At 34.1% G+C, this 26,904-nt stretch overlaps 1 protein-coding gene across 1 annotated transcript in view; it reads left to right on the top strand.

Moving 5' to 3' along the window:
- The window catches only part of GPC5 (glypican 5), a 1,350,080-nt gene that overhangs the window by 1,103,175 nt on the left and 220,001 nt on the right, over positions 1–26,904 (top strand). The gene's annotated exons all lie outside the window — the stretch shown is intronic.

The raw sequence follows: 26,904 nt of genomic DNA, 5'->3' as shown, positions 1-26,904 counted from the left end.
TACTGTGACAAAGTGAAGGTTAATATCCATATCCTCAATGATTATATTGACCACATGCATGTCATAATTTGAGACAACCATGTAAATAAAGATGGATATTGTTAGGTAATGGGTCACTACAAAGATATTAACTTAGTTTTTTATCTTACTGACTTCCTTTATACTATTAATGGTACTTTATTGAAGTAAACAAATTAAGAATTTATTAAATTTAGCTTTGTCTTTATTGGCTCACATATTCAGTATCCAAGAATGAATTGTCATATCTATGTTAATTTTTTTTGTTGTTGTTAAATCACAACTGTCCCCTTTTAAAAGGGAATGCAGTGTAATTGCTGAACAAATGGTCATTAATTTTCTCAAAACAAAATCACTCAATTTATATTTAAAATAATAAAAAATTTGGGGCTTCTTGTCAAGCAATGGTGAATAATGTTTTCTATGTCAGTAAACACATTATTATGCAGAGAGATAATATGCTGAGAATTGGTAGTGTTTGTTTAAAATGGCATATTTCATGTTTATGCCATATTGAGTTTCCTTATAACCCTGATAACTGCATTTGTATCATAAACACCTGCATACATGCATACACTAAAGTGCATTTATTAACTGAAAAAGAACAACACATTTTAAAATAGAAGTATGTGTTGTATAGCAGCTTTATGAAATGACTCACCAACTATCTTTAGGTTGACACATTCTTTGCAAAGATAGTGTGTACATATTCAAGTGAGTTCACTTAAATTCAAATAACATGTATTTCGTAAACACCATGAAGAGTACTAAGATAACTCAGATAAGATTTTTCTAAATAATTTTGATTGAATTGTGTAGGTGGATCATACATACAAATTCTAAAATGAAAGGTAAAATTAAATTGATTTTAAAATGAAAGAAAATAATAATTAAAGATAAAATTGTGGGACATAAAATGTAGGAGAGGTCATTGACAAGCTAGTGATCAATCATTTGAAGAATGACAAGGCTTGGCCAGTGTATAGGAAAGTATGTTGAAAAATAAAAACAAAACAGAGTCGGAAATTTCTATCTCTAGGAAAAGCAGAAGTTCTACCAAGTTATAAAGAAAAGAATCTTTTAATACCTGAATTAAATAATATTTGCTAGTCAAAAGCGCATTAATATCAATTTAGTTGAATATTATATTATTTAACCATATTACTAATCTCTAGAGGTTAAATATTATTTATTCATATTACTAATCAACAATCATTACAGTACACAATGATTAAACAAATAAATAGATGTGTCACAATAATCCATTTTTATTTAGAAAGATGGTAATAAATATAAGAATAATAGCTATGAGAATTAGTATTATTACCTTTGGAGATCATTACTGGACTAAAGAATGGAAATTAATCATTTATTATTAATATTTTATTATTACTTGATTTTATTTTTAAGGTAGATGAATTATCTTATTAGGATGTTTTAAAAATGAAGAAAAATAATGGAAGGGGTAAGCAGGAGAAGGCAATGACTTAGAAGACCAGAAATTTAAGAGAAAAAAAAATCCCAGAAAAAAATATCTAATAAGCTAAATTTTAAAAACAAGGGAAGAGGCAAAAAAGAATAGATTTTGAGACTCGATCTAGAATATCCATCATTTAATGAAGGTGAGTTCCACATTTGTTAAATAAGTAATCCAGCACCCCTAGAAACAACTATTTTGAACAAAGCAGGTAAGACTTTTTTCCAGGAAGGAGATTTTCAGGTAATCTATTAGATCCTTTTTTTTTAAATTATAGTCATGGGTGATATTCACGCTGAAGTAATTCCAGAAGTTAGAGATTAAAATATTGAGAGCATTAAATCAAAATAACTAAAAAGATAAAGTCATGAGAGGGAATACCACCAAAAGCTACAATTTCAAGTATTTGGCAAGAAAAGGTAAAAACTGATATCCGGGGCTGGTGAATTAATAATGTCAAGAGTTGGGGAGACATTTACAATGTGGGATATCTAAGCATGTTTGTAGGCAGAATATGGGAAGCCAGGAAAGAAAGAATGTTGTAAATGTCATAATTCATTGCAGGAGTTAGACTTGTAATGGAGGAAATCACAGACTTGTTTTCTCTTTCCATACCACAATCTTTGAGTGTCTATGGATTTGTTCCTCGCATCCTTGGTTGAAGTCTCAGATAGCATAATTTTTCTTACCATACTTGGGCCTTAATTTATAGTCTCAAATCTGAAGGATTTAATATTCCAGTCCAGTTTTATTCATGTAAACTCTACTAATGAAAAAATTCCTATCCCACCACTCAATCGTCCTTGAGGCTAGGAAAGATTTTGAGGGAAAATGGTATGAGGTCAGCTTCTCTTTATCATGCCTCTTTTTATACCCCACTCACAAGCTATTATTTGGGTCCAGGGAATAAAGTTAGAAGAAAGGAAATATATAAGATTTTGAATAACCAAAGTGTTGTCATCAGACAATGGTTCCTTCTGGCTGAGGCAAATATTCAAAGCTGACTCTACCAGGGGCCACTTGGGTATCTTGGGAACTCACTACTGTAGTATTCTACTCTCAATTCCCATGCCCATCCTCAGCTTGCATATCTGGCAGGATCCTTAAGACTTTTGTCTCAAGCCTTAGCTGCCAGAGGTCCAGCCCTCTGTGAGAGTCATCTCAGATAATCTCCTCGGGTAGCAACTATTTTACTAAAGATAAATTCAATTAGGTTTCTTCTGTGAAGTCCATATGTGGCACACAGAAAACACAACTAAACTTTTGCCCTGACTTGTGGTGGTGTTGAAGCATTCTACTCTTCATGTCTCCAGCTCAAGTAGTCTCTAATCTCCAGACTTTTAAAGGCATGAACCTGGGATCCCTGGGTGGTTCAGCTGTTTAGCGCCACCTTCAACCCAGGAGAGGTTTGTATTTATTTATTTATTTATTTATTTATTTATTTATTTATTTATTTATTTCTGCTTTTTGGGCTAAGGTTCTTTTTTTTTTTTTTTTTTTTTTTATGATAGTCACAGAGAGATAGAGAGAGAGGCAGAGACACAGGCAGAGGGAGAAGCAGGCTCCATGTACCGGGAGACCGACGTGGGATTCGATCCCAGGTCTCCAGGATCGCTCCCTGGGCCAAAGGCAGGCACTAAACCACTGCGCCACCCAGGGATCCCTATATCTGTGTTCTTTAGGAGTACAGGTTATTGGCTAGGTGACCATAACACTAAGACAGTCTGTTAAGAAAATATTTCATGTTAAGGCATTGATGGAGACTTAACTGGGTAAGTGAATTAACACTCTTTTTTTGTTTTTCCACTTGATTTTGGCCTTAAATTGAAGAGCTGGACACAAGCAAGGAGAGAAGTGATGGTATACCAGGGACAGAACCAGGCCCCCAGTCAGGAGCCTGTTCTCAAGGGGCCTGATGACAAGCTTCCTGTGCCCACTGATTCTAGAAAGACAGAACATTTTTCTGGACAACAGTCTCCCTCTGTGACTCTTGGAGTCAGTAGTGTAGATGTAGCTACAGATTCCCCTGTGATGACTAGGGCAAGCTTAGGAGCTTCTGGTGATTTGCATAGTTCCCTGTCTCCCACAGGCAGCTCAACAGTCTGGCCTCAAACGGTTCCCTTGCCTTTGACATATTCTCCCAGTGAAAAGTCTAGAGAATTGGGAAGTCAGAGACAAAATCCCATCCCAGGACAGGGGTCCCTTGAGACACTAACTGGCTTGTCTAGGGGAGACCTAGGGCTATCCTGGAGATCCAGGATCCTGTCCCACATCGGGCTCCCTGCATGGAGCCTGCTTCTCCCTCTGCCTGTGTCTCTGCTTGTGTGTGTGTGTGTGTGTGTGTGTGTGTGTGTGTGTGTGTGTCTCATGAATAAATAAATAAAATCTTTAAAAAAAAATAGAGGCATGAACCAGGTAGAAGTTCCTGCCTATCATCCAACTAGGGAATATATATCAAGTTCTCTGTGTATTCTTCCAAAAGGACCCCTTGGCTGATATTTTCCCTTTGTCCATTCATGTCTTTCCTCCACCCAGTTCCAGCCTGCTCTATTTATCCTGGGGTGGTTTGCTCCAACTTTGAGTCCTCTGGATTCTTGTTAGTTCTAGCAACTTAAGGAAAAAGGAATTATTGAGAGAAATAGAAGCTGTGGTATTTGTTCTCCTGACCCCACCCTGCCAGGCTACAGGTTGGCAGTGACTCTGTTCCCCTCCTGAATGCATAGTTCTCTTGGAGACCCTCTCCTTCAGCTACATAGCTGCAATTTTTCTGGAGTCTGAGAACCACTAATTCTATTTCTTCCCTTCAGGCCAAGGAATAACAATAATTCCTCTTTGTTGTTTGCTCTAGATTATTTCATGTTCCATTTTGGGTTCTTATAAATTTCTCTACAATTGTGTAAATTGTTCCCTTAATTAAAATGTCTTTTTAATTATCACTTTAGGTAGGTTTTCTATTCTTTTTTTTATTGGAACCTTGAATGTTATACTTGGATTGAAGTGAGAAGCACCTGATTCCTTCTATGTGCTCAATAGCATTCTGTATTATTCCACACCAATATGACACTACTCTCTTTAGACAAGTCCTCATCCTAGTCTTGCCCAATTAAAAAAAAAAAAAGTGCTCTTATTTAACCTGGAAGTGGATGATGGGTTAATAATGCTGGAAGAACCAGCTTCGTGATTTTTTAAATTTTCAGCAGAAGTGAATTAGCACCTCAATAAGAATGTGGCAAAAGAGAAAATAGTGACTTTTCGATATCCTATAATACTTTTTATGGAGTGAGGTCTGGGGCCAGAGGGAAGAACGAAAGTTTCATGCATGTAAATTAGAGGAATATTTCTTCCTCTGAGAAAATAGTGAAGCAAAGGAGTTATGTGGAAAGGAACAGGAAAAAAAAAAGTTAAGCAAAGAGCAAGACTGTAGAAGGTCTCAGTGTTCCCAGCAAATGAGCATGTAGTTGGAGGACTGGCTTGCTCAGAAAGAGAGGAAGCATAATGAAGGATAAGGAGAGTTAAAACTGGAACATTTTCTGCAAAGACTACGAGGATGCCTGCTAGTGGTGAATGGAGGAATTGCTAAACAACTGTGAGGGCAGTAGAAGTTTCTCATCTTACAGAATAACCACTGCCAAATACACTGCATGCACACTTCACAGCCCTCTCATATATAGTGTGTTGAAAAAAATTAAGTGACTTTTATGCAACATGTAATTTTTCCATTTAAAAAAGGAAGATAAATCTCATTTAAGTCCCAAGAATTATTGAAGGGAAGTTTGTTTTATCTTCAAGTAGCTGTAGGGGATTGTTAGGATATATACATATATTTTTTAAATTATTTACTTATTTAGGAGAGAGAGACCCAGAGAGCACAAGCAGGGGGAGCTGCAGAGGGAGAGGGGAAGCAGGCTGCCAGTTGAGCAGGGAGCCTAACATGGGGCTGGGATCATAACCTGAGCAGAAAGCAGATGCTTCATAGACTGAACCAGCCAGGTGCCCCAGTAATGACATATCTTGAAGTAAATTTTCTTCAGTAAGAATCAGGTTCTGTCTTCAAATGTGAGATAAAGTTGTTGCTGAAAAAGGAAACTTTAGCAATTTTACATGGCTAGTGCACAGAAATTATTTGTATTAAAAAAAAAGAGCTGAACAAATCAGTTGTTTCTGAGTATTGCAAAACTATTCAGGATTACAAATCTTTTCAGCCACTTCCCTTAGAACTTTATTATTACTATTCAAATTTAAGTTCTATAGAAACAGTCATTGGGTCTAGGAAAGTTCTTTAGCGAAGACATTTCACAGTTTTTACATCTGCCATGTCCATTCGTACCATCTTCAGCATAAGATGTGTGTATAACTATGAAGAATTGGAGTTTTTATCCTACTGGGAAGTCCTCTAACCATAACCTCATGAATGTTTGCAGAAACTGAGAGGTTCTTGCATAATAACATTAGCCAGAAGATCAGCACTTTTGCATTGGCTTTCCAAGCCCCAGTTCACAAAAAGCAATATGAAGAAGGCTTGAGGACATGCTCACAGAATGGGTTGCATTATAGGAACGAAATCCTGAGTTTAAGGAACCCACACCTTTTATAATGGGAAGTAGAAGAATACCTGCCGTTGCTCAGCAAGAAGATACTATCATGATCTTCAAGGTTCTAAACAAATTGGGCCTTTGCTGTGGAGGTAGATGCTCTGTTTTCTGGGATTGTTCACCACACAAATGTTCTTGATGAGATAGTTCAAAGGATGCTTGTACCTCTGCTTGCAGGATATATGGAAATGTGAGGACCACACTAAGAACTGTCTTCCAACGGGATATACATATACATGACATAAATTTAGATTTACAATCCCTAGTATTCAAATATCTGTGTCTGTGTCTAATTCACAGCTTGCATTTATTTACCACAGTGATATGTCCAGAAATTATCAACCTTATGATATCAAGCTTCTATTTCTCTGAGACCCTGTTTCAGTGTGATTTTGACAGTATAATGTTGTCTACTAAGAATTAAGATTAATTTGGGTATATAATCTGAGTTATTATTTTGAATACAAATTTAGTAATACAAGTAATTTTAAAAAGTTCAACGATATGAATTCTCATATAAATTAGATTTTTAAATTTTCATTAACTCAGATTATAAATTTTCATTTCCAAACGGAATACATAACACTATACAATCTGTTTCAGTTGCGATATAAGACTATTCTTGGTCACAGAGAAAGTTACAGAGTATCATTGGGAAATAATTTTAGGCTATATAACATCTGAGTAGAAATTGATTAATGATGAGTTTTTTTAGGAAGTAGCTTTAATTATAACTTACATTGTTTTAATGTATAGTGTGAACTCAATATTCTAATTCCACCAATAGGAGATGGTAGATGATATAGATCAAAGACAAAAAATTTAGGCTATTGATGTGGAGTTCAGTGAAAAAAGACAAGTAAATCTGTCCTGCTGCAATGTAATGCAGATTCTGCTATAACTCCCCCCAACTCACTCATGCACAAATGCTAACCAAGACCTTACAGAATGGGGAAGATTTTCCTGGAGGACATAATTCAGATCTTCTAAGCTTTAGGGAGAAAAGCTCTATTTTCCTTAATCCTCTTTTTCTTAAAGTTATTTTGACTTGCCTTTTTTTCATCACTGGAGTAGCTTAAAAAGCACAGATTAAGTGTAGGATAAAACACAGTATCCCAAGCTCTGGTCTAAGGGGCAGGAATAGTCCTTGAAACTGATGGATGGTGTCTCTATGGGAGTCAGGGCTATGTGGCCATACAGGCCAAAGCTTTAATAGTTCAAAGATTAATCTTTCTCTTTTGTGTTCCTACTACATAGCTCTTTCATGAGTTTGTGTCCATCATAGGAATCACATGAAGAATCAAGAGCTCTGGAGTTCCAGATCCCTGCTAAATATCTTTCTTTCTGCTTGCAGGGAAAACACATTCTGCTTCCATCATCACCATACAACTTCATCAATTGAAGTAAATCACTTATCTCAAGTTATGTTTTACAATTATATAATCATATTGGTTTTTTTCCTATAATGGCATATTTACTCAGGTTGCATAGTAATAATTTTGACAAAGTTAAAAAAGAAGTTATACAGTACAAATTCACTGTACAAACTGTAGCATTTCCAGACAGTTCCCCCCAAAAAGTAAGAAATTTCACTGAAAATATCAGGATTGAATGGGGGAAGCTCATTCCTCAGGATCCCAGGAGAGCAGTCAAAGGAAATGGACCCTACTGTCCCAAACTGCATGCTGCTGTGGGGAGTCTCCTGGGTTAATAGCATGAAATTTTAAATGTATAGAGACAAGTAGGCACAGCCCAGAGCAGGCAGGATAAGAGGGAACCCACCACTAAGAGAAAAATATGAGCTGTGGTTATGTGTGATGAAACTTTGAGGAGAGAAAAGATATTGAAGGAGGATTATAAGCATGTTGTGCTGTGTGCTGTGTTATGAATTGCCTCATTTTTGCTTCCTCAAGAGCTCTTTAGTAAAGGTCAATATTCATTTTGAGTCTCTTTTTATAACTTAATGTTTTTTTGGATAGGATGCTGACTCGCTGCTGGGCTGGACTAGTGGTGGCCCAGCTTAGATGAGTTACTTATATAATTCTAATCACATATGGAAAGAAGATAGAAATAAAGTTCTCTTATAATATTTAACAAGTATTCCACCAAATATAATATTAACGGGTGGTTTATAGCTTAGATTTAATTTGATGACTCCTCATTATATGATGAGTTACGCATACAGACACCATTCGTACATTAATTTTGTACTTATTTCCCATTCAGCCTTCCACAATATGATTAAATAATAATTCATTATTTGCTCCCCTGTTTGAAAATTTACAGTAAAGTAATTATTAATTAAATTAAACTAAATAAGAGCCCCAACCATAATCAAGATTATTCTGAGATTCCCATTTTGAAAACCTGCTTCTTTGAATCTCAATTAGGCCTTAATTTTCCTCCTTACAACATGAAAAGGCGGGCAGGTAAAACTTATAAACTCAATATTTTCATGCTATAGAGGCAAACATGTAGCCCTTTAAGAAGAATTATCTTGTCAGATTATTTCTTTTCTGACAGATTGGTCCCAGAAAGCAGGTTTCACCTTTAGCAGTTTGAGGGGCAAGAAATACTTCATTTTCCCAGTGAAGATAGCACAGCATTATTTATCATTTCTGCAATAGCATAATTACTCACTCAGCATGGCAGCCATGGTTTATAGAACCATGCTACAGCTTGGGTTTGTTTATTGGTTGCACTTTCCACAGCTTTCCATCATCAAGTTTCATCCCTTAGCCACTGAGCTCCTAGGGTAATCAATGGTCAGGGAAAATCATACAGGTACAAAGAACCTCTTTCTTATCATTATATTAAAGGACATCAGTACTTCTAGAATATGCACTGATAGATGTTGTTATGTGCTACCGTCCTATTTATTGCAACTTATGAAATAAACTATGGTATTTCTATAAGCATTAGCGATAAAACCTCCATGAACAGGTCATGATGGCACATATTTATTGGTTTTAAAATACCAAAGAGGATCCCTTTGTGTTTTCAGTCTCAACAAATTATCTTCAGTCAAGAACAGTTACAAAGCAGTTACAAAGTAATTAGAATTATTTCACATGAGACACTGTAATTTGGCTTTAGCATATATTTTATAACTGAAATGAATGTGAAAAATATATGTTTTCCTATCTATCTCTGAGTTTCTATTTGTATATATTCTCGCTCCTGTATCCTGTCCAAAGTGTCCAGGATTCCTGAAATATAGTACAAATGAATTCTAGTCAGTGGCATGTATTCCTCTCCTGGACAGTATATCATTTTTTACTGACATTCTCAAATACAACACTGGTGAGGTGTACCAAAGTACCCAGACTTGAGTTGTTGAATACTTCCTACACTTGAGTCTATTGTAAGCCTTTTAAGCTCCTCTCAGCCCCACCCTGACATCCCTCTCACTCACCCAACACTAAAAAAAGAAAGTGACAAGGGCCACAGCTAAATCTCCTTCATCACCTAAAAGTCACATAGAAACTACTCAGTAGGTTTTATTATTTGTTCTTAAGAATCAACCCTATTTTTCTTTCAAATTTCAATACTCAGATCCATACTTCTCTTCACCGCAGGCTAGAGCCATGACATAGGCTTCCTCAGAGAACAGTCAGATGTCCAGGACTAGAAATAGGGACAGGGAAGTCAGCAGAATCTTAATCAGATGGGCTGGGTCTTCTAGTGGTAATGTGTCCTCAGCATCATGGTGATTCAAACTGGTTTTCTCTGAAGTGACAGACACGGTTTTTGGCCTCCTTCATCGCTAAAGATACCTTTGAAAGGAAATTGGACCATCCATCTACCTTGCTTATATATTAAAACCTCCACCAGCTAAGTTGAGACTCTTACTGTCCTGGGAGACAGTGGTCTATCCCACAGCTCCTGTCAGTTCTTCTAACCTCCATACTCTTTTCATGGAGTTAGGAGAACTTCTGGAGATCCCTCCTTTTCCCCAGAGGGCTTCAAAGAATTGGGAAGTTGTGGCAATACTTTGCCATCGTATTTTTAGTCATGCTACACAAAATTCCCTTGGATCCTTGTTACATGCCATTCCTGGGAACTTCAAGCTGTCTCCTCATTCACACACAAAATATCTAATTTCCTTAACCTTTGGAAAGACTTCTGCTTCAAAGGGGGCCCCAGTATAGGTCTGTTTGACTTACAGCACAACAAGGAGAAAAATAATGAGATGGCAGGATTTTCTTCTGTAGATACCCAAAAATGTTATCAAATTTCTCTTGGCGCTTCCCTCACCTTGATTTAGAAGTTACTCACATTCATTTACATTAAACCAAGACAACCTATGGCAGAATGGATGCTTCATTCCCATTAAGCCAGCCCAGTCTTCGTAAATTGATTGGAGGAGAAGAAAGGTATGTGGATTGGTTTAGAGCATGGGGAAATTTGGTCTCCCCTCTTAGTAAGACATGAGTAGGAGGTCCCAGATCTCAACTAGTGGTAACCAGCATCAGCTCGGTATATAATGTTGGGGGACATTTCCACCTATTCTTAGCTCTCATTCTGGCCCCTACTTTGTGTGCCTAACTTCTACCTGCTACATATAAAACAAACAAACAAAACAGTGATTTCGCTTATAATGTGACAAATAATCCTAGGAAGCAAAAAAGTCTTCTATGATAATAGATAAAGAGTGTATAGAAACATTTTTGAATACATAATCATGAGGATTACAAAGATAATACAAACAATAACATGTAGAGTATCTTAAAATAATAGAGCATTGAAGCATCAGCAATGATTCTATTCTTTCCCAACATCAAGCTATTTCTGAGCTATTAGACAATTACCACCTGTGACAGATGTTTGAGGAAATGTAGAATTAGAAAATCCACAAGTCATGAGTACAAAAAGAAAAAAATCAATAGGACTGCATTCATGGCAAATATTGACAATATAATGCAGGGATTAGTGATTTTTCTGTAATTGAATTGATTGTGATTATCCTCAAATACTTAAAGGCAGGTCCTAACACAAGCCTTCAAGAGAAAAAAAACAACAAAAAGGTACAGTATGGGAGGAGTAGTAGCAAGAGATGTGAATATTTTAGTGGCTACCTTGAGGAAACATTTTTTACTTGACATTTGAAGAAAGGGAGACCAGACAGGGCAGGGATGTACTTAAAGTAGACAACAGATTTGTAAGGCTACCATGGAATATGAAAGTGTGAATGGAGCAGTAAAAAATAGTATTACAAGCATAGCTAACATTTAATGAGCAATTACTATGTGCAATGCGCTATTCTTGGTCAACTTCAAAATATTAACATTAACGTAGTCAATATGAGAGTGCTTTAAAATAGCAGGTGTGGTAATACCAAGGCAGAAATTGAGCAAACAGATTTGGCAATATAATAAGACAGTTAAAGTATATATATTAGCAAGTATTTTTCCCTACTATATTCAAAGTGATCATCTAAGCCTACACTAGAAATACATAGTATCCATGTAAGAATTTTTATTGGTGTATAATTATATTTTACTTCTCAGTTTAACCAAAATGGATTTTTTGGCAAAACCTTTTATTTATTAGTCAAATTTATTAATAACATTTTAAAATTAAGGAAATACTTTCTGATTATAATAAATAAAAACAAGACATGATGAAGTTTCTTGTAATCAAAGCAGAGACAGTAAAACACCACAGAAACACGATTCTCCTCCTGGGAACAGTTTGAACAGTTCAGCTATGACCCATACGGTTGGCCTCTGGAGTTTCAATTTGTCCTGACCAAACTGCTACAGAGCAATATTATATGTCAATATCCCTACCCTCTGATGTGGAAAGACAGGCCTTATATATTTTCTTTTAGTCCTCTAATTTCTTATCATGACAAAAGTCCAGTTGGCAGGGTAAAGATTGATTCCTTTATTCATCTGGAATATGCTACCTGAAGGTAGCATTCCATATTGCATGTCTTTTAATGTGAAAACCACTGGATTTGGAATATAAAACATAAACTATCTTATGTGCTATCTATCTATGAGACTTTCATAAATTCATTTGATCTTTTATATTTTTCTCTTTATGTATAAAATGATACTTTACATTAAAAGATTGTTATATTAAATGAGAACATGCTTGCCAACTGTTATTTAAAAATAAAAGTGAATTATTTATCCAAAGAAAGAAATTGCCATTTTTGCTTATTCTGTTATTCTATTTTTTTAAAGATTTTATTTATTTATTTATAAAAGACACAGAGCATGAGAGAGAGAGAGAGGCAGAGACCTAGGCAGAGGGATAAGCAGGCTCCATAGGAGCCAGACATAGGACTCGATTCCAGGTCTCCAGGATCACAACCTGGGCTGAAGGCAGCGCTAAACCACTGAGCCACCTAGGCTGCCTATTCTGTTATTCTAAATAATAACAGTAAAAGTCTATTTTTAAAATTAAAATTTTTATATGTTTCTGCAACTAATGCATACAGTGACAGTGCTTCAAATATACTCTTTGCATCTCCAGACTGCCAAGGTTTATTTTTCTTTCCCAACTCAGTCTAAAATTAGATGAAATATAATTTAAAAGGTGACATAATATCAAGGGGAACATCCTAGGGATGTAATAACTGTAAAAACCACACATGCATTTGCTTTGACAACACAAGATCATGAGATTCCTAAGTATTTTAGGCACTTGGAAGATGATATCACAAATACAAAACATCCTACTCTGTTTATCTGCAATAGCATTCGAAGCTGTTTGACATCTGAATGTCAAAGAAGAGAGAATAAAAACCTTGCAAAGGAAAAGTATGGTTTGGTTTCCTTAAGATTATGATACCTGATTAAGTGCAAGTACAGAATCTTCCCTCCAGATAAACTAAGCTAGCATAACATAAGAGTTATTATCTGTTGCTGAGCTTGAGAAAGAGCAAATATTTACATGCAAAAATGAGGGCATAAGAATATTATAAAAACTTTCTTATTATAATGAAATAAAATCATGCCCTCCTTCTTACTTGTGTAGCCCATTAACAAATTTGTAGGCTAAGTACAAAGCACCAGTGGGTGAATGCTAATTCTACAATTGATAACAAAGATCAGATAGATTTGAAGAGGTAAATTCTAGAAATGGCATTTAGGTATTTAATTCTTTTAATGACTGAAGCATCCTCAAAATATTTTAATTTTTATTCTATATGTACTTACCCAGGTTTATTTTATTTTTTTAATCTAGCACATGACCAAGAAGTGCAAATCAACTGTGACATTCCAGTGACTTCATTCTCCTTTTGGAGGAGAATATAAATTCATATATATATATATATATATATATTAGATCTACCCAACTGTTTTATTGATCCATAAATGCAAGCATTAAGTAAAGTGTTTTAGTTACTAAGACTTTATAAATTCTTTTAATATCAGGTAAAGCAGGTAAATCATATTCGTTTTATTTTTCAGATATATCCTTTATGTTTTTGCTCTCTGATAAGAGGTTATGAATCATATTTTCTGAGTCAAAGAAAGAAAGATATAAACTTTCATTTTTGTTTAGACCATGATAAATGTATACATTTAGAAAATATTGACCTTTTTTATACTCTCGTTTTTATAAATGTTAATTTTTCTGATTGGTTAGTTATTTGTGTGTTTCTAAATATATATATATATATATATCTTTTAAAATTTTAATGTGGTAAGAACATATAACATGAGATTGCCACTTAAATTTTAAAAGCACACAATACAGCATTGTTAACTATAGGCACAATGTAATGCAGATTGCTACAGCTTAATCATCTTGTGTAACTGAGATTTTATACTTTTTGATTAGCAAGAGCACATTTCCCTCTCCCACCTCCCTGTACCCCTGCGACTACCATTCTACTTTCTGATTCTATAACTTTGACTATCTTAATACTTCATATAATAGGAATCATGGAGGATTTGTCCTTCTGTGTATGGCTTATTTCACTTAGCATAATATCTTTGAGGTTCATACATCTTACATATTGCTGGATTTTCTTCTTTTTTAAGGCTAAGTAATATTCCATTCAATATATACATCACACTTCATCTACTCATCCATCAATGGATATGTAGGTATGTTTATATCTTCTTGAATATAAGAAGTAATATGTGTCCCAACATATTACTAAATATTTTTATTATAATAGTTTTCAAATGACTTTTACATTTACAAGTTTTCATATTACTTACAAGAAATTTATCGATTGATTTTACTTTTTTCTTAGAGTATTTACCTACTATGTTTTTTGTTTTATTAACCAGTACTTCTGAGGATTGTTAAGGACTGTAATAGTAGACAGTTCAACTTCTTTCCTTGTTAATGGGAATGCATCAAGATTTTCTCCATTAAGGGCAATGTCTGTCTGCATATATCCACATTTTACATATGTTTGTGTTTGTTTTTGTGTGTACATGGGTTTTGTGTGTGTGCATGTGTGTGTATGTGTAGTTATCATGTTAAGAAATACCACTCTCCCTACTTTATTAAACTTATTTTAAGTTCAAGAATAAATGTTATTATTTTCAAATGCATTTGGTATCTTTGAAGATAATGCTATGATTTTCTTTTTTCATTTATTCATAGTGTAAAATATACTGATAATTCTAATATCACTCTGATATTGTTACTATGAATTTCACTTGGTCATTGTATATTATTTTTTACTGTATCCCTCAGTCCAATTTACTAATATCTTACTTTTTGTTTTCAGCATCAGTTTCAGATTTCTTCCTCCGGTTTTACCGGCAGGGCTAGGTTTACTATATAGACAGAATCCCAAGGTTGCCATTCTCTTCATATGTATTATGAAAATATTTTCATTATCAGGCGAATTATCTGTTCTTCAAAGTCTGGGTAGATTTAACACAAGACACTGGTGAGTCCTCACACCTTTTTGTAGAGTAGAGGAAGTGATGAGGGTAAGAAGATGATGCCTTTGAATTCTGGGTATCCTCTGTTTACTCTGCCTGAATTCAATGGTCACCTTTGATCTATAGACTCTGGTGTTTCTTTAGGTCAAAAGTATTTTTTATATTGAATATTCAATTCTTCCTCAATATTTTTTTCTGAAACACTAATTTATGTACCTAGTATGTATATTTTCATACCCCATGTAAATCACTTTATAATTATTGTAATCTCTTTGCCCACTTCCTTTGGAACCTGAGTGAAATTCCCAAGTTTGTATTTGCCATAACTGAGTATTCTACAGCTTTAATCTTCTCTTCACTGCTTCTAATGCAGTGTTTAATCTCCTTTTGTACTTTATGTTTCCTTACAATGTTGCCTTAACTCACTCTCCTGGCCTACTCATTAGTAAGAAAAATATTATTTATTGTATCTTATCTAGTGTTTTTCCATTTTAAAATATTTTAACATGGTAATTTTTTTCTGATTGTTCATATATGTCTCATGAATATTTTGTTCAGAAATAAACCTTTTTTTTCTCCTACTTTTTTGTTCATTACATTATTAAAAACTTTTTTAATTTCTATGCTGTAGTCTGTATATGTATATAAACTAATATCTAAATAAGACATCTACACATTCTCCAGATAGCCCATAAACAGTGCTTGTAAATTTCTCTTGGTTCCTCCTTTATTTATCTGATCTCTGGTAGAATTCTCAACAGATCTTAGGTTGCAGACTCTAAAAGACCCAACTCTTAATCAATTTTGCGTATTTAGAAGTGATGTACACTTCTGTGAAGCTTAGCTCTTTTCTTCTGTCAGGTTTATTTTCCTCATAAAACCTCTCTTCTCGTACTTTCCACCTATGTTGGACTTCTTAAAATATTAGAACTGGAATATATACAGAAAAAAAGAAAGAATTCATGGTAAATTTGAAAGAACAAAATGACGATGGCCACTTTTTAAGCCAAGTATTGCCCATTCGAATTGGTTACTAATGGCCAGGAGATTTGGAAATGGATTGTAAAACAGAACAGTTTAATCAAAATGCCATCTACTCTTTTTTCACCCCAAAGGCTCTACTGTTCTACTTGAGCATCTAATTTGACATTTTATTAATTAGCCTTTATACAGGAGTCTGGGCAATATTAATCAATTTTCCTAATTTATAATACTGTAAAAAATATCTCTGTGTTTCAATGAGATCACTAATTTTGTAAGAAATCATGTAATACGAATCTATTAGATATTTATTTTGCATCAGACAGATGTTACAGAAAATAAATTGGCATAATAAATATTCGTCTTGATGATTAAAACATATAACTGTAAACAATCATCACAATAAATAGTCATTACTGCAGTATAGAGGTAAACACAGAGCTACTGATACGTGTAGGACCTAGCTTCCTGGGTTTAGATGTACTTTCCCTATTTTGTTTCCTGCTTTTCCTGACAAGCTGTCAGTGATCACTTCACACTACTGAAAATATAACTGCCTTTAGCAGTTCCCTCCCTACTTCTAATCTCCTACTTTGAAGCAGAAGCAGAAAATTAGTTTGGCTGAGAGTCAGAGCCAGACTGGATGTTGTATTACACGAGGGTCAAAAGTCTCTGAAAATGGACTGGGGACTTTATTGATGAAAGAAAGAATATAAACCTTTATTCTGTTGATCTACTTCCTAACTTTTACACTTGCAACTGTGGTTTTGAATTTTCAAGTTTGGTGGTCAGGTAAATAAGACATTATTATAGAACAAACTTATATATGTGCCCCAGATCTCTGGTGTTCTACACCAATGAAAGCTACTGCATCTTATTCTCCCTTCTTTTTCCAGTTCTTAGCAAAATTCCTAGCATATGGTGGGTATTCAGTGAATGTTAAATTGAACTGAACTGAACTGAAGTACTAATTATATATTCCTTTAATATGCCACACGCATCAGGAAACTTAGTATGTAGAAACTAAACTCATCATCCTTGTCCCCTACTTGTTTGGTCTTTTCCCTTCTTCATTTTCTATTTTGATGAAGAGCCCAACCCTTACCCACTCACATAGACTAGGAGCCTAGCAGCCAACATGCATGTATCTTTTCCCCTCACTACCCCTGTTTAATTGATAACCAAGTCTTCTCAATGTTCTCTTCTAAATATCTCTTAAATCCATGACCTCCTCTTTACCCTCATTGTCCTGCCTCAATTAAGACCCTCACAGTTTTGTAATTTAATGTTCTCTAATACTCCTATCCCTTGCAATTCCTTTTTCAGATCCCTGCCAAAAAAAAAACACACTTAAAAAAATAGAAATATGAACATTAAATTTAGCTCTCCTTAACAGAGATTAGAATTCAGAGAAGCCAAGGCAGCTAGAAATCACAGGGTAAAAGAATGAACCATATAGAGAGAGAACTTCAGAGATTTGAGAAAGGTTTTTTTTGAATTCTCTCTACTAGAATACTGATCAACACTGATCAACACATGTGTGAGGAAACAACCAAAGGCCAGAGGAGCTACTGATAAAGAAAAGGCAGAACAATTTCTAGAACTAATTCAGGGCCATGACTAGTTTATGTTCCTACTAGTTAGAGTAGAAAACCTTGGAGTCAGGTAAAACACCTAGAAGGATAATTTTCCACTTGTGTAGAAAAATTCTACCTTGAGTAAAAGTTGTTCTGTTTCCACCAAGCAAAACCTTAAATTAGCTTCTAAAGAAGTAAAATTTTTTCAAATAACTGTATTTGAGGGGGGGAAAATCCAACTATTTCTAAAAATACAGCATAAAACAAGCATCCTATTAAATACACAATGTCTAACATAGGATAAAAAACTAACCAGGCAGCAAAAAGTTGGAAATTATCCATAATCAAGATAAAAAACAATAAATAGAAACAGACTCAGAAATAATGCAGTTGGTAGAGTTAGCAGATAATGACATTGAAACAGTTATAGTCTATGTTTCAGAAAGTAAATGAACACATGAATGGAAAAACATGGAAGATACACAAAAATCCTAAATCAACTACTCCTAGATTAAAAAAAGAGTCTAAGATGAAAAATACATGGAATACAATTAAAAGCAGGTTAGCCATGGCAGAAAAAATAGTGAATTTAATCACATAATAATTCAAACAAAACACACAGCACAAACAATTCACAAACAATTCAAAATCACAAACAATTAAAAATGTTAAAGATGAGGAAAAAGACTGTGAAAAAAAATAGAGTATCAGTGGGCTATAGGACTTTCAATGACTTTCCCTCAAGGGGTTAATGTTTCCATAATACAGAAGTCAATACTACCTGTAAGCCATTTAGCCAATAGTTTCTTAGTGACCACCACCACCCACTTTGGTCTGTGTTTAGAGGAAAGCACATGGTGATGACTACTTGTTAACTTAATTGGAAGAGGAAGTGATAGGGAAAATATTCATGGGGAAAAAAAGTCTTTATCTCAGCAATCTCTAGATTTGAGAAATTCTGATTTTTCTAGTTTAACATAGTATTCTGTTAGTCTTTTATTAAAAACTAACAAGGATTTTTGCAAATTTTTTTTTTGCAAAATAATTTTGTAATAATTATAGTATATGGTCATCTGTTTTCACCACATCAGTTCTGAGTTTAAATTGGTGGACAGGTGGTCAAAAATTGGGCTACATGTTCCATAACATCTTGTGTCATAGCTTACTGAGATATGCTTTGATATGTTCAGTAAAACATTTTAGGTAAAGGGCACAGAAATTATTACAGAGTAACTCCAATCATAGAATAAAGAAATGTATCCAGCATTATCTCCAAAATATATTAAAAATAATCTTGTTATAACTTACCAGCCACTAAATTTAGTGAAGCATATTAAATAGCTTTATATTCCAGTATAATCTTACTTTCATAATGCTATTCATTAAAAAATAGATTCTATTGTAAAGTTTCAGAAAAAAAAGGTATCAAATCTTCCTTTGTCTTACTTAAGCTAAGACATGTTTCCCACCTTTTTCTATATTTGCTAAAAATAAAATGAAAAATCAAATGACTATATAAAGTGGTTTTTAAAAGGGCTATAACACAGTTCCTGTGAAATCCTGCCTGATTTAAGTCCTATGAGTACCTGGCTCTCTTGAGATGACAATGTACTGCTCACAGAACAGTGCACTATTCAAGCTTGTCCATGGAGTCTCATTTATCACAGTGATCTGTGGGCATGATGACATAATCTATATACAGTGTTTAGTTTTCTCTGGAGTGGCTGGGCACTTTTAAGCCAGTTACTCAAAGATTATCCCTTCAATCCTACCTTATATATATTCTTTATTCTATTCACTTAAACTGAAAAAAAATTACCTATTTTTTTTTCACACTTTACCACTTACCTCTGACAACCACTACTCTCTTCTCTGTATATACAAGGTTAGGTTTTTTTTAAGATTATATTTATTTATTTGAGAGAGAGAGAGAAAAAAAAAAAAAACATGCACGGGCAGAGGGGGTGGTAGGCAGAGGGAGAGGGAGAAAGAGCCTTAAGCAGACTCTGTGCTGAGCACATAGCCCATGCAGGGCTCACTTTTCAAGACCCTGAGATCAAGACCTGAGATGATATCAAGAGTCACTTAACCGATTGAGCCACCCAAGTACCCCTCTATGAGCTTAGTTTTGCTTTGATATATATGTTTTTAGATTCTATATATGAGAGATCATATAGTATTTTTCTTTCTCTATCTGGCTTATTTCATTTAGCATAATGCCTTGTGATCCATCTATGATGTGATAAATCACAAAATATTATTTTTGGGGTAAATAATAATCTATTACATAAATAAAATGTATATTACATATATACCAAAACTATTCATCAGTTGATGGACACAGATTATTTCCATTTCTTAGATATTGTAAATAATGTCAAAATGAACATGAGGATATGCATGTCTTTCCAATTAGTGTTTTGTTTCCTTCAGATAAATATCCAGAAATATTCAGATAAATTGCTGTATCACATGGTAATTTTATTTTTAATTGTTTAAGGAACCTCCATACTATTTTCCATAGTGGCTACACCAATTTACATTTCTGTCAACAATATACAAAGTTTTCCTTCTCTCCATGTCATTAACAACACTTGTTATTTCTAGTCTTTTTGATAGTTGCCATCGTAATAGGTGTGAGATAATATCTCATGGTTTTAATTTGCATTTTCTTGAAAATTAATAATGTAGAGCATCTTTTTTTTTTTTTTTTTGTATCTATAACCTATCTGTATGTCTTCTTTGAAAAAGAAGGGAATACTCTAGCTTCAGAAAAAGCTGGATGTGGAGCAGCTGTTTGTTTGTTCTCAAAGTGTCTCACCCTAGACTGCTAAGTAATAACAAAAGTTACTAAACAGTGGGGAAAAATGGAGGGAACAGTAGTAATACACAGTGGATAAAGTAGATACCATCTTGACCTGATGATCCAAATTAGCCTCATTAGTAAGTGGCATATGGAAATCATGTATTTTGGGATGCGTTACCCTGAAAAGGATATCTATCACTCCTGTATTGTTTCAGCTAGAGATGCACAACTTGAATCTATTTATGAAAACATATTAGTTAAACTCAAATTAAGAAAGTCAAATTAAGAAAAGTACTAGCCTGAAGTTTTCAAAAATGTCAGTGTCATGACAAGGGCTGAGAAACTCTTGCAGATTGAAGGAGGAAAAGGAGATATGAAAATCTTTTTTTTTAATTTTTATTTATTTATGATAGTCACACAGAGAGAGAGAGGCAGAGACACAGGCAGAGGGAGAAGCAGGCTCCATGCTGGGAGCCTGACGTGGGATTCGATCCCAGGTCTCCAGGACCGCGCTCTGGGCCAAAGGCAGGCGCAAAACTGCTGCGCCACCCAGGGATCCCCAAGATACGAAATTTTTAAACAAGGGGATCCCTGAGTGGCTCAGCGGTTTAGCGCTGCCTTCGGCCTGGGGTGTGGTCCTAGAGACCCAGGATCGTGTCCCATCTTGGGCTCCCTGCGTGGAGCCTGCTTCTCCCTCTGCCAGTGTCTCTGCCTCTCTCTCTCTCTCTCTCTCTCTCTCTCTCTCATGAATAAATAAATAAAATCTTTTTTAAAAAAAGGAAAATTTTAAACACAATTTCTGGCTCCAGACTTGGAATATGCAGTTATTTGAATGTGAAATTTCCTAAATTTGCATCATTATCAAATGCTTATTTGAAAATATTTGTTTGGAAACCACTATTATTCTAGTTAATGGTTAGTTTTGGGTGAAGAAGTTCTTCAGCTGAAACACTTTGATAATATTATCTATTTTCTTCTATAGTAACTTTTTTGTTATAGTTTTCTGTAGTTCTTTTTTTCTTTTCCTATTTGCAGGTATTCTTTTTGGACAGGGTTCATAGTTTAAGAGCAACCTTTTCTAAGAGTATGGCGAAGTACAATTTCTTTAATGGAAGATGTTGGTAGTTTGGGCAAAGGGCAGTGGTTGGTTTGTCTTGCCTCTCTTTCATTTCTGCATCTTTTTAAATTTTACCCTCTTACTTTTTTTCCCCTTTCACTATAATGGCCCCAGACCAAATAGGCAACTGACATTAGTTTTCAGAACCTGACTGTCTTTTATTATTTCTTCTACCAGAATCCTAAAAACATCCAGATTATTAGTCCTTCAAAACATGTTTAAATTATATGCATGTTCTTATTTTCATGGCTGCTAATGACAGAAAAAAATATTTCTAAAATGAAAGCTAGGAATTATTTACGTCATATCATGACAAGTATTTTTGCTTTTCCTGTGGTTTTAGTGTACCTAAATAAGGTACAATTGCTGTGAATGATAAGCCCAAGTACATTAAACTTGTAATTTATTGTTGAAAGCAATACAACTAGTGAGGTTTGTTTGAGTGGTCTCCTGATCAACAGTATGGTAGGTGTCTCTCAGCTCTGTTTATTTGCAAATTCAGGGCACTCTTACCTTTTTATGGAAAGTTTTCTCACCTGTGGCTCATGTTTCATTATAGCCTCCTCTTGGCAGCATTTCATAATGCCTCAAGACTGAATTAAACTTACCCTCTTCAGTGTTTCCACAATTCTTCCAATTTGTGGTAGTCCAGTGGTGGATTGACAGGTCTGTACATTAATTATATGGTGAGTTCCTTGAAGGCAAGAGTTACTCTTGCTCCTTCAATCTCACAGAGAGTAAAGAGGATACCACCTCTGTCTACTAACTTAATTGGATTGGGTTGTTACAAAGGGAACACATTTAAGTTTTAGCCTATCCCTTGAACTTACAAAGTGTGTCCTGAGTTGAATGTGCACTTGTGTTTGGATAGTTTTGCTGCAGGGACCTAAAATGTTCTCTGTAGAGCAGTGAGAGCAATGTGGGAGAAAGAAAGAAGAAAGAAAAGAAGCAAAGTATATATAAGAAAGTAGAGAAGTAGAGTACTTTTCAATACAGAAAACTGAAACTAGAATCCAAACTAGGCAAAGAGGCTGTATTTTTAAGGCAATGATTAACACACATAAGGTATTTGCAATGCTACAGATGGACTACATATAATTTTTCATGGCTCTCAAAAACTTGAGTCAAATCTGTTTTATATATATATACACACACACACACACACACACACATATACATACATGACACATGGACAACTTTTGTTTTATGAACACTAAGGAAAATTCTGAGTTACATGACTGCATCAAAATCAGTAGACTAAGAATCAAACACATGGAATACCTACATAGTTTTGAAGCTAAACTAAGTCAGATTCTTAGTAGAAAGAAGAAAGAATGACCACAGAATTATAAACCTACAGATGTTACTAAAATCTTGAGTAGGATTCTCCAATGTGGCTGAAGACTTAAGGCAATCTCATCTAGTGTTTAAGAAGCAACGTGTCCTTGGTGATTTCTCAAATCGATCTGCATCTCTACACAAGCACAGCACCCAGCACACAGTAGGCTATATATTTGCACAAGAGGTGAGCCCAAGTTTTTATACCTGTAGATTCTCTGCTAGTTTTAGAAATAAATATCTAGTGGGACCCATTTAGCCTTGCAATGGAAACTCTCAAAATTGGAAAACATCTAAGTGCCTAACAATAGAGTAATGGCTAGACAATTTGCAGTAAATATGCTCTTTTTGTACATGCCCTAATTTCAAAAATTTATTTCTATAAATTGACATAAAGTTCTCTAAGATACAATGCTATGTGAAAAAGACACATTAACCAATAGTACATATACAGTCATCCTATTTTATGAAAAAGCCCTCGAAGCACATATATTAAATTATTAATAACAACTGCCCCTAATGAAAGAATTTGGGCATAAACTAGACCAACACTTTTCATTCCATATCCTCCTATACTATTTAAAGTATTATCATGGGAATTTATATATATATGTTATATAAATATAGTAACATTAATACAATATATATTAATCTATAATTTAATACACTTATACACCATAAAATAGAACTGTGTTTGAAGCGCAGTTAAATGAATGAATACAAAATGCTTTCTGTTGCAATTGAATACTGGACAAATGTAAACATTTTATGTGTGTATATTTATATGTATTACGTATAGTGCTGAGTTCATTAGAAAATAATTGAAAATGGCAACCCACAGATACCCCCAATAAATGGGGAAGAGTTCATGTCTATAAATGGGGAAGAGGTAACAGTTCATGTCAAGTGAGAACTATGTATGGTGAATCTTTGTTGGATATGCATGTGGTTCTTAGACTCAGAAATAGGCCATGACAAATAGATTTTTGATACTCTTTATTTAGTTCATTGAAGCATAATTTCTTAAGGTAGAACACAATGAATTTTGATAGGTGCATAATTATATAAGTACCACCACAATCAAAGTATAGAACAATCTCATCATGCCAGGAATGTTTCTGGTGCCCCTTTGTAGTCAGCACCTTCCTACCACAGTCAGCTTCTGGAACCATTAATCTGGTTTCTGTCCTTATAGTTTTGTGTTTTCTAGAACTTCATATAAATGGAATAATATGTTAACTGTTTTAAATCTAACTTCTTTCACTTACCATAATGCTTTTCAGATTCATTCTTGTTTTTACGTGTATTATTAGTGCATTCTTTCCTTTTCTTAAAGTAGCATTGCATTGTATGGTATACCACAATGGATTTATTTATTCATCAGTTAGTGGGCATTATAGTTGTTTTCCAATTTAGAGTTATTCTACCTAAAGTTGTATGGAATACATTTTCATTTCTCTTAGTGACTATTTAGGGAAGGGATTGCTAGCTAAGTCATATAGTTAATACATATGTAAATTTTTCAGATAAACTGCCAACCTGTTTTTCAAAGTGGCTATAGTAATTGTTCTTCTCATCAAAAATCTATCAGAATTTATCTATTTTGCATCTTTTCCATAAACGTTGATTTTGTTACCATCGTTGCCATATCTTTGTTTTATGTTCTAATAGACATGTAGCCATATATAGTTGTGGTTTTAATTTGCATTCCTTTAATTATTAATTATGTTAATCAGCTTCTTATTTTTTACTAAAGTATCTGTTTGAATCTTTTACCTATTTTTATTACTGAATTGTTTTTTTAATATTGAGTTGAAAGAAAACTATATATATTCTATACAAGCCCCTCTATAGGCATATGATTTGCAGATATTTTTTCCTGTGGGGATTGTGTTTAATTTTCTTAATGGTAATTTCTGAAGAGCAAGAGTTCTTGATTTTTATTGAGTCCAATTTTTCTATATTTTTTTGTTTTAATTATTTGTCTTTTTTGTTTGTTTCTTTGCTTTGGCAGAGATATCTTTGCCTAAAAAGGTCCATAAAGATTTTCTCATATTTTTTTTCTTTAAGTTCAAGCATTTTATGTGTTCTATTTAGGCCTGTGATCTATTTCAATTTGGTATTTGTGTAAGTAAAGAGGTAAGGATCAAAGCTCATCTTTTGTGTGCGTGTGTGTGTGTGTGTGTGTGTGTGTGTATGACCAATTATTACAGCATCATGTATTGAGAAGACTCTTCTTTCACCACTGAAAATCAATTACAATAGAATTAATTGACTATAAATGTATGGATCTATGTTTGGACATTCCATCTGTTTTATTGACTTGTGTCTCTCTTTCTATCCATATCACCATCTCTTGATTACTATAGTATTATAATATAGATTTTATTGTAAGCTTGGTATTCTTTACATCAAGTACTGTAATAAGGGCTTTATTTTTGTTCTTTTAAAAAATTGGTTTGGTTATTCTCTGACCTTTGAATATGAAATGTAGAGTCATCTTGTCAATTTCTAAAAAAAAAAAAAAGACAGATAAGATTTTAGTTCAGATTGTATTGAATCTATAGAATAATTTAGGAGGATTTGGCATCTTAACAATTTTTAGTCTTTTAATACATAAATTTAGCGTACCTCTCCATTGCTTTGGTCTGTTATTTTTTTTCTATCAATCATTTTTAATTTCTACCATATAAATTTTGCATACATTATTAAATCTATTCTCATTAATTTTACAACTTTGATATATCCTAAAAGGTTTTGTGTTTGTAATTTCAATTTCCAAGTATTTTTTGCTCATATATACAAATATCATTTATTTTTGTGTATGGACCAGGCATTCTGAGACTTGGAAAATTCATCTGTTAATTATTTTAACTTTTCTAGAGATTCTTTGGGTTTTCTGAATAGATAATCATAGTATGTGTGAAAAAAAGACTCTTTGTTTCTTCTTTTCCAATCTGCATGCCTTATATTTTTTCTTCCTTTATAGCATTTACTCAGATCTCTAGTATAATGTTGAATGGAGACTGTGACATCTGACATCCTTATCTTGTGCTAGACCTTAGGAAGAAAGCCTTCAGTCTTTCAAGATTTGGAAATTTGGTATGATATTTGTGTAAGCTTTAAGTTCCATGTCCTTCTAATTTGCTAAGAATATCCTTAATAATGTTCAATTTTTTAAAATTCTTTTTCTGCACCCATTGTAATAATCACTCTCACAGGGCCATGAGATGAGATTTTTCTATGTGGTTGAAGCAAGAAGCTGAATCTAAGCTGTCTACAAAGACCCTGAATTAAATGCAGCACTTTTTGTTGAGAGAAACTACAAAACTTGGGGCAGCCCAGGTGGCTCAGTGGTTTAGCCTTCACCCCAGGGCCTGATCCTGGAGACCCGGGATTGAGTCCCACATTGGGCTCCCTACATGGAGCCTGCTTCTCCCTCTGCCTGTGTCTCTGCCTCTCTCTCTCTCTCCCTCTCTGTGTCTCTCATGAATAAATAAAATCTTTAAAAAAAAAAAAACCCTACAAAACTCCTCCAACCTAGCCAGATATAGGACAAGGAATCTCAATTCCAACTCTGTCCCTGGGTGCCAAGAAAATCTCATGAGATAGCTGAACATGAAGACAACCTCAAGCAGGTTGGTGCCTTTAATTTGAAATATACTTATAATAATAGCGTTCTCAAATTCAGAAACTAGAATAAAAATGGTTTCTGAAGCCATTTATAGGGACAAAAACTGAATATTCTGGAAAGACACTTCCATCATTTAGGTTACATGTTACCTTTAATTGAGAATAATGAAAGCTAACTCTTTTAAACTCTTCTTATTTCTTTGAAATTTAATTAGAATATATGATAGAGTATATTTATTCATTCCTTCAACAAACATTTACTGAATGTGTCTGTAAGAGAATGGGCATTTTTCAGGCTCTAATGTGATTCAAAGGAAATATGAAGATTCACATTCATCCTACAGATTATTATTATTGACATATACATATATCAATATCATATATGTATAGTCTTATTGAGATATATATTGATTATATCTCCTCTCTGAACTATATCTTATTAGAAATGATTGTACAAATTGCTGCTGGTGAGAGAAGTCAAAATGTTACTTTACCTTC

The sequence above is a fragment of the Vulpes lagopus genome, chromosome 16 (genome assembly GCF_018345385.1).
Source record: "Vulpes lagopus strain Blue_001 chromosome 16, ASM1834538v1, whole genome shotgun sequence".
NCBI classification, from domain to species: domain Eukaryota; kingdom Metazoa; phylum Chordata; class Mammalia; order Carnivora; family Canidae; genus Vulpes; species Vulpes lagopus.
The sequence above is the reverse complement of the archived record's forward strand: the minus strand, read 5'-3'. Positions and strand labels throughout refer to the sequence as shown.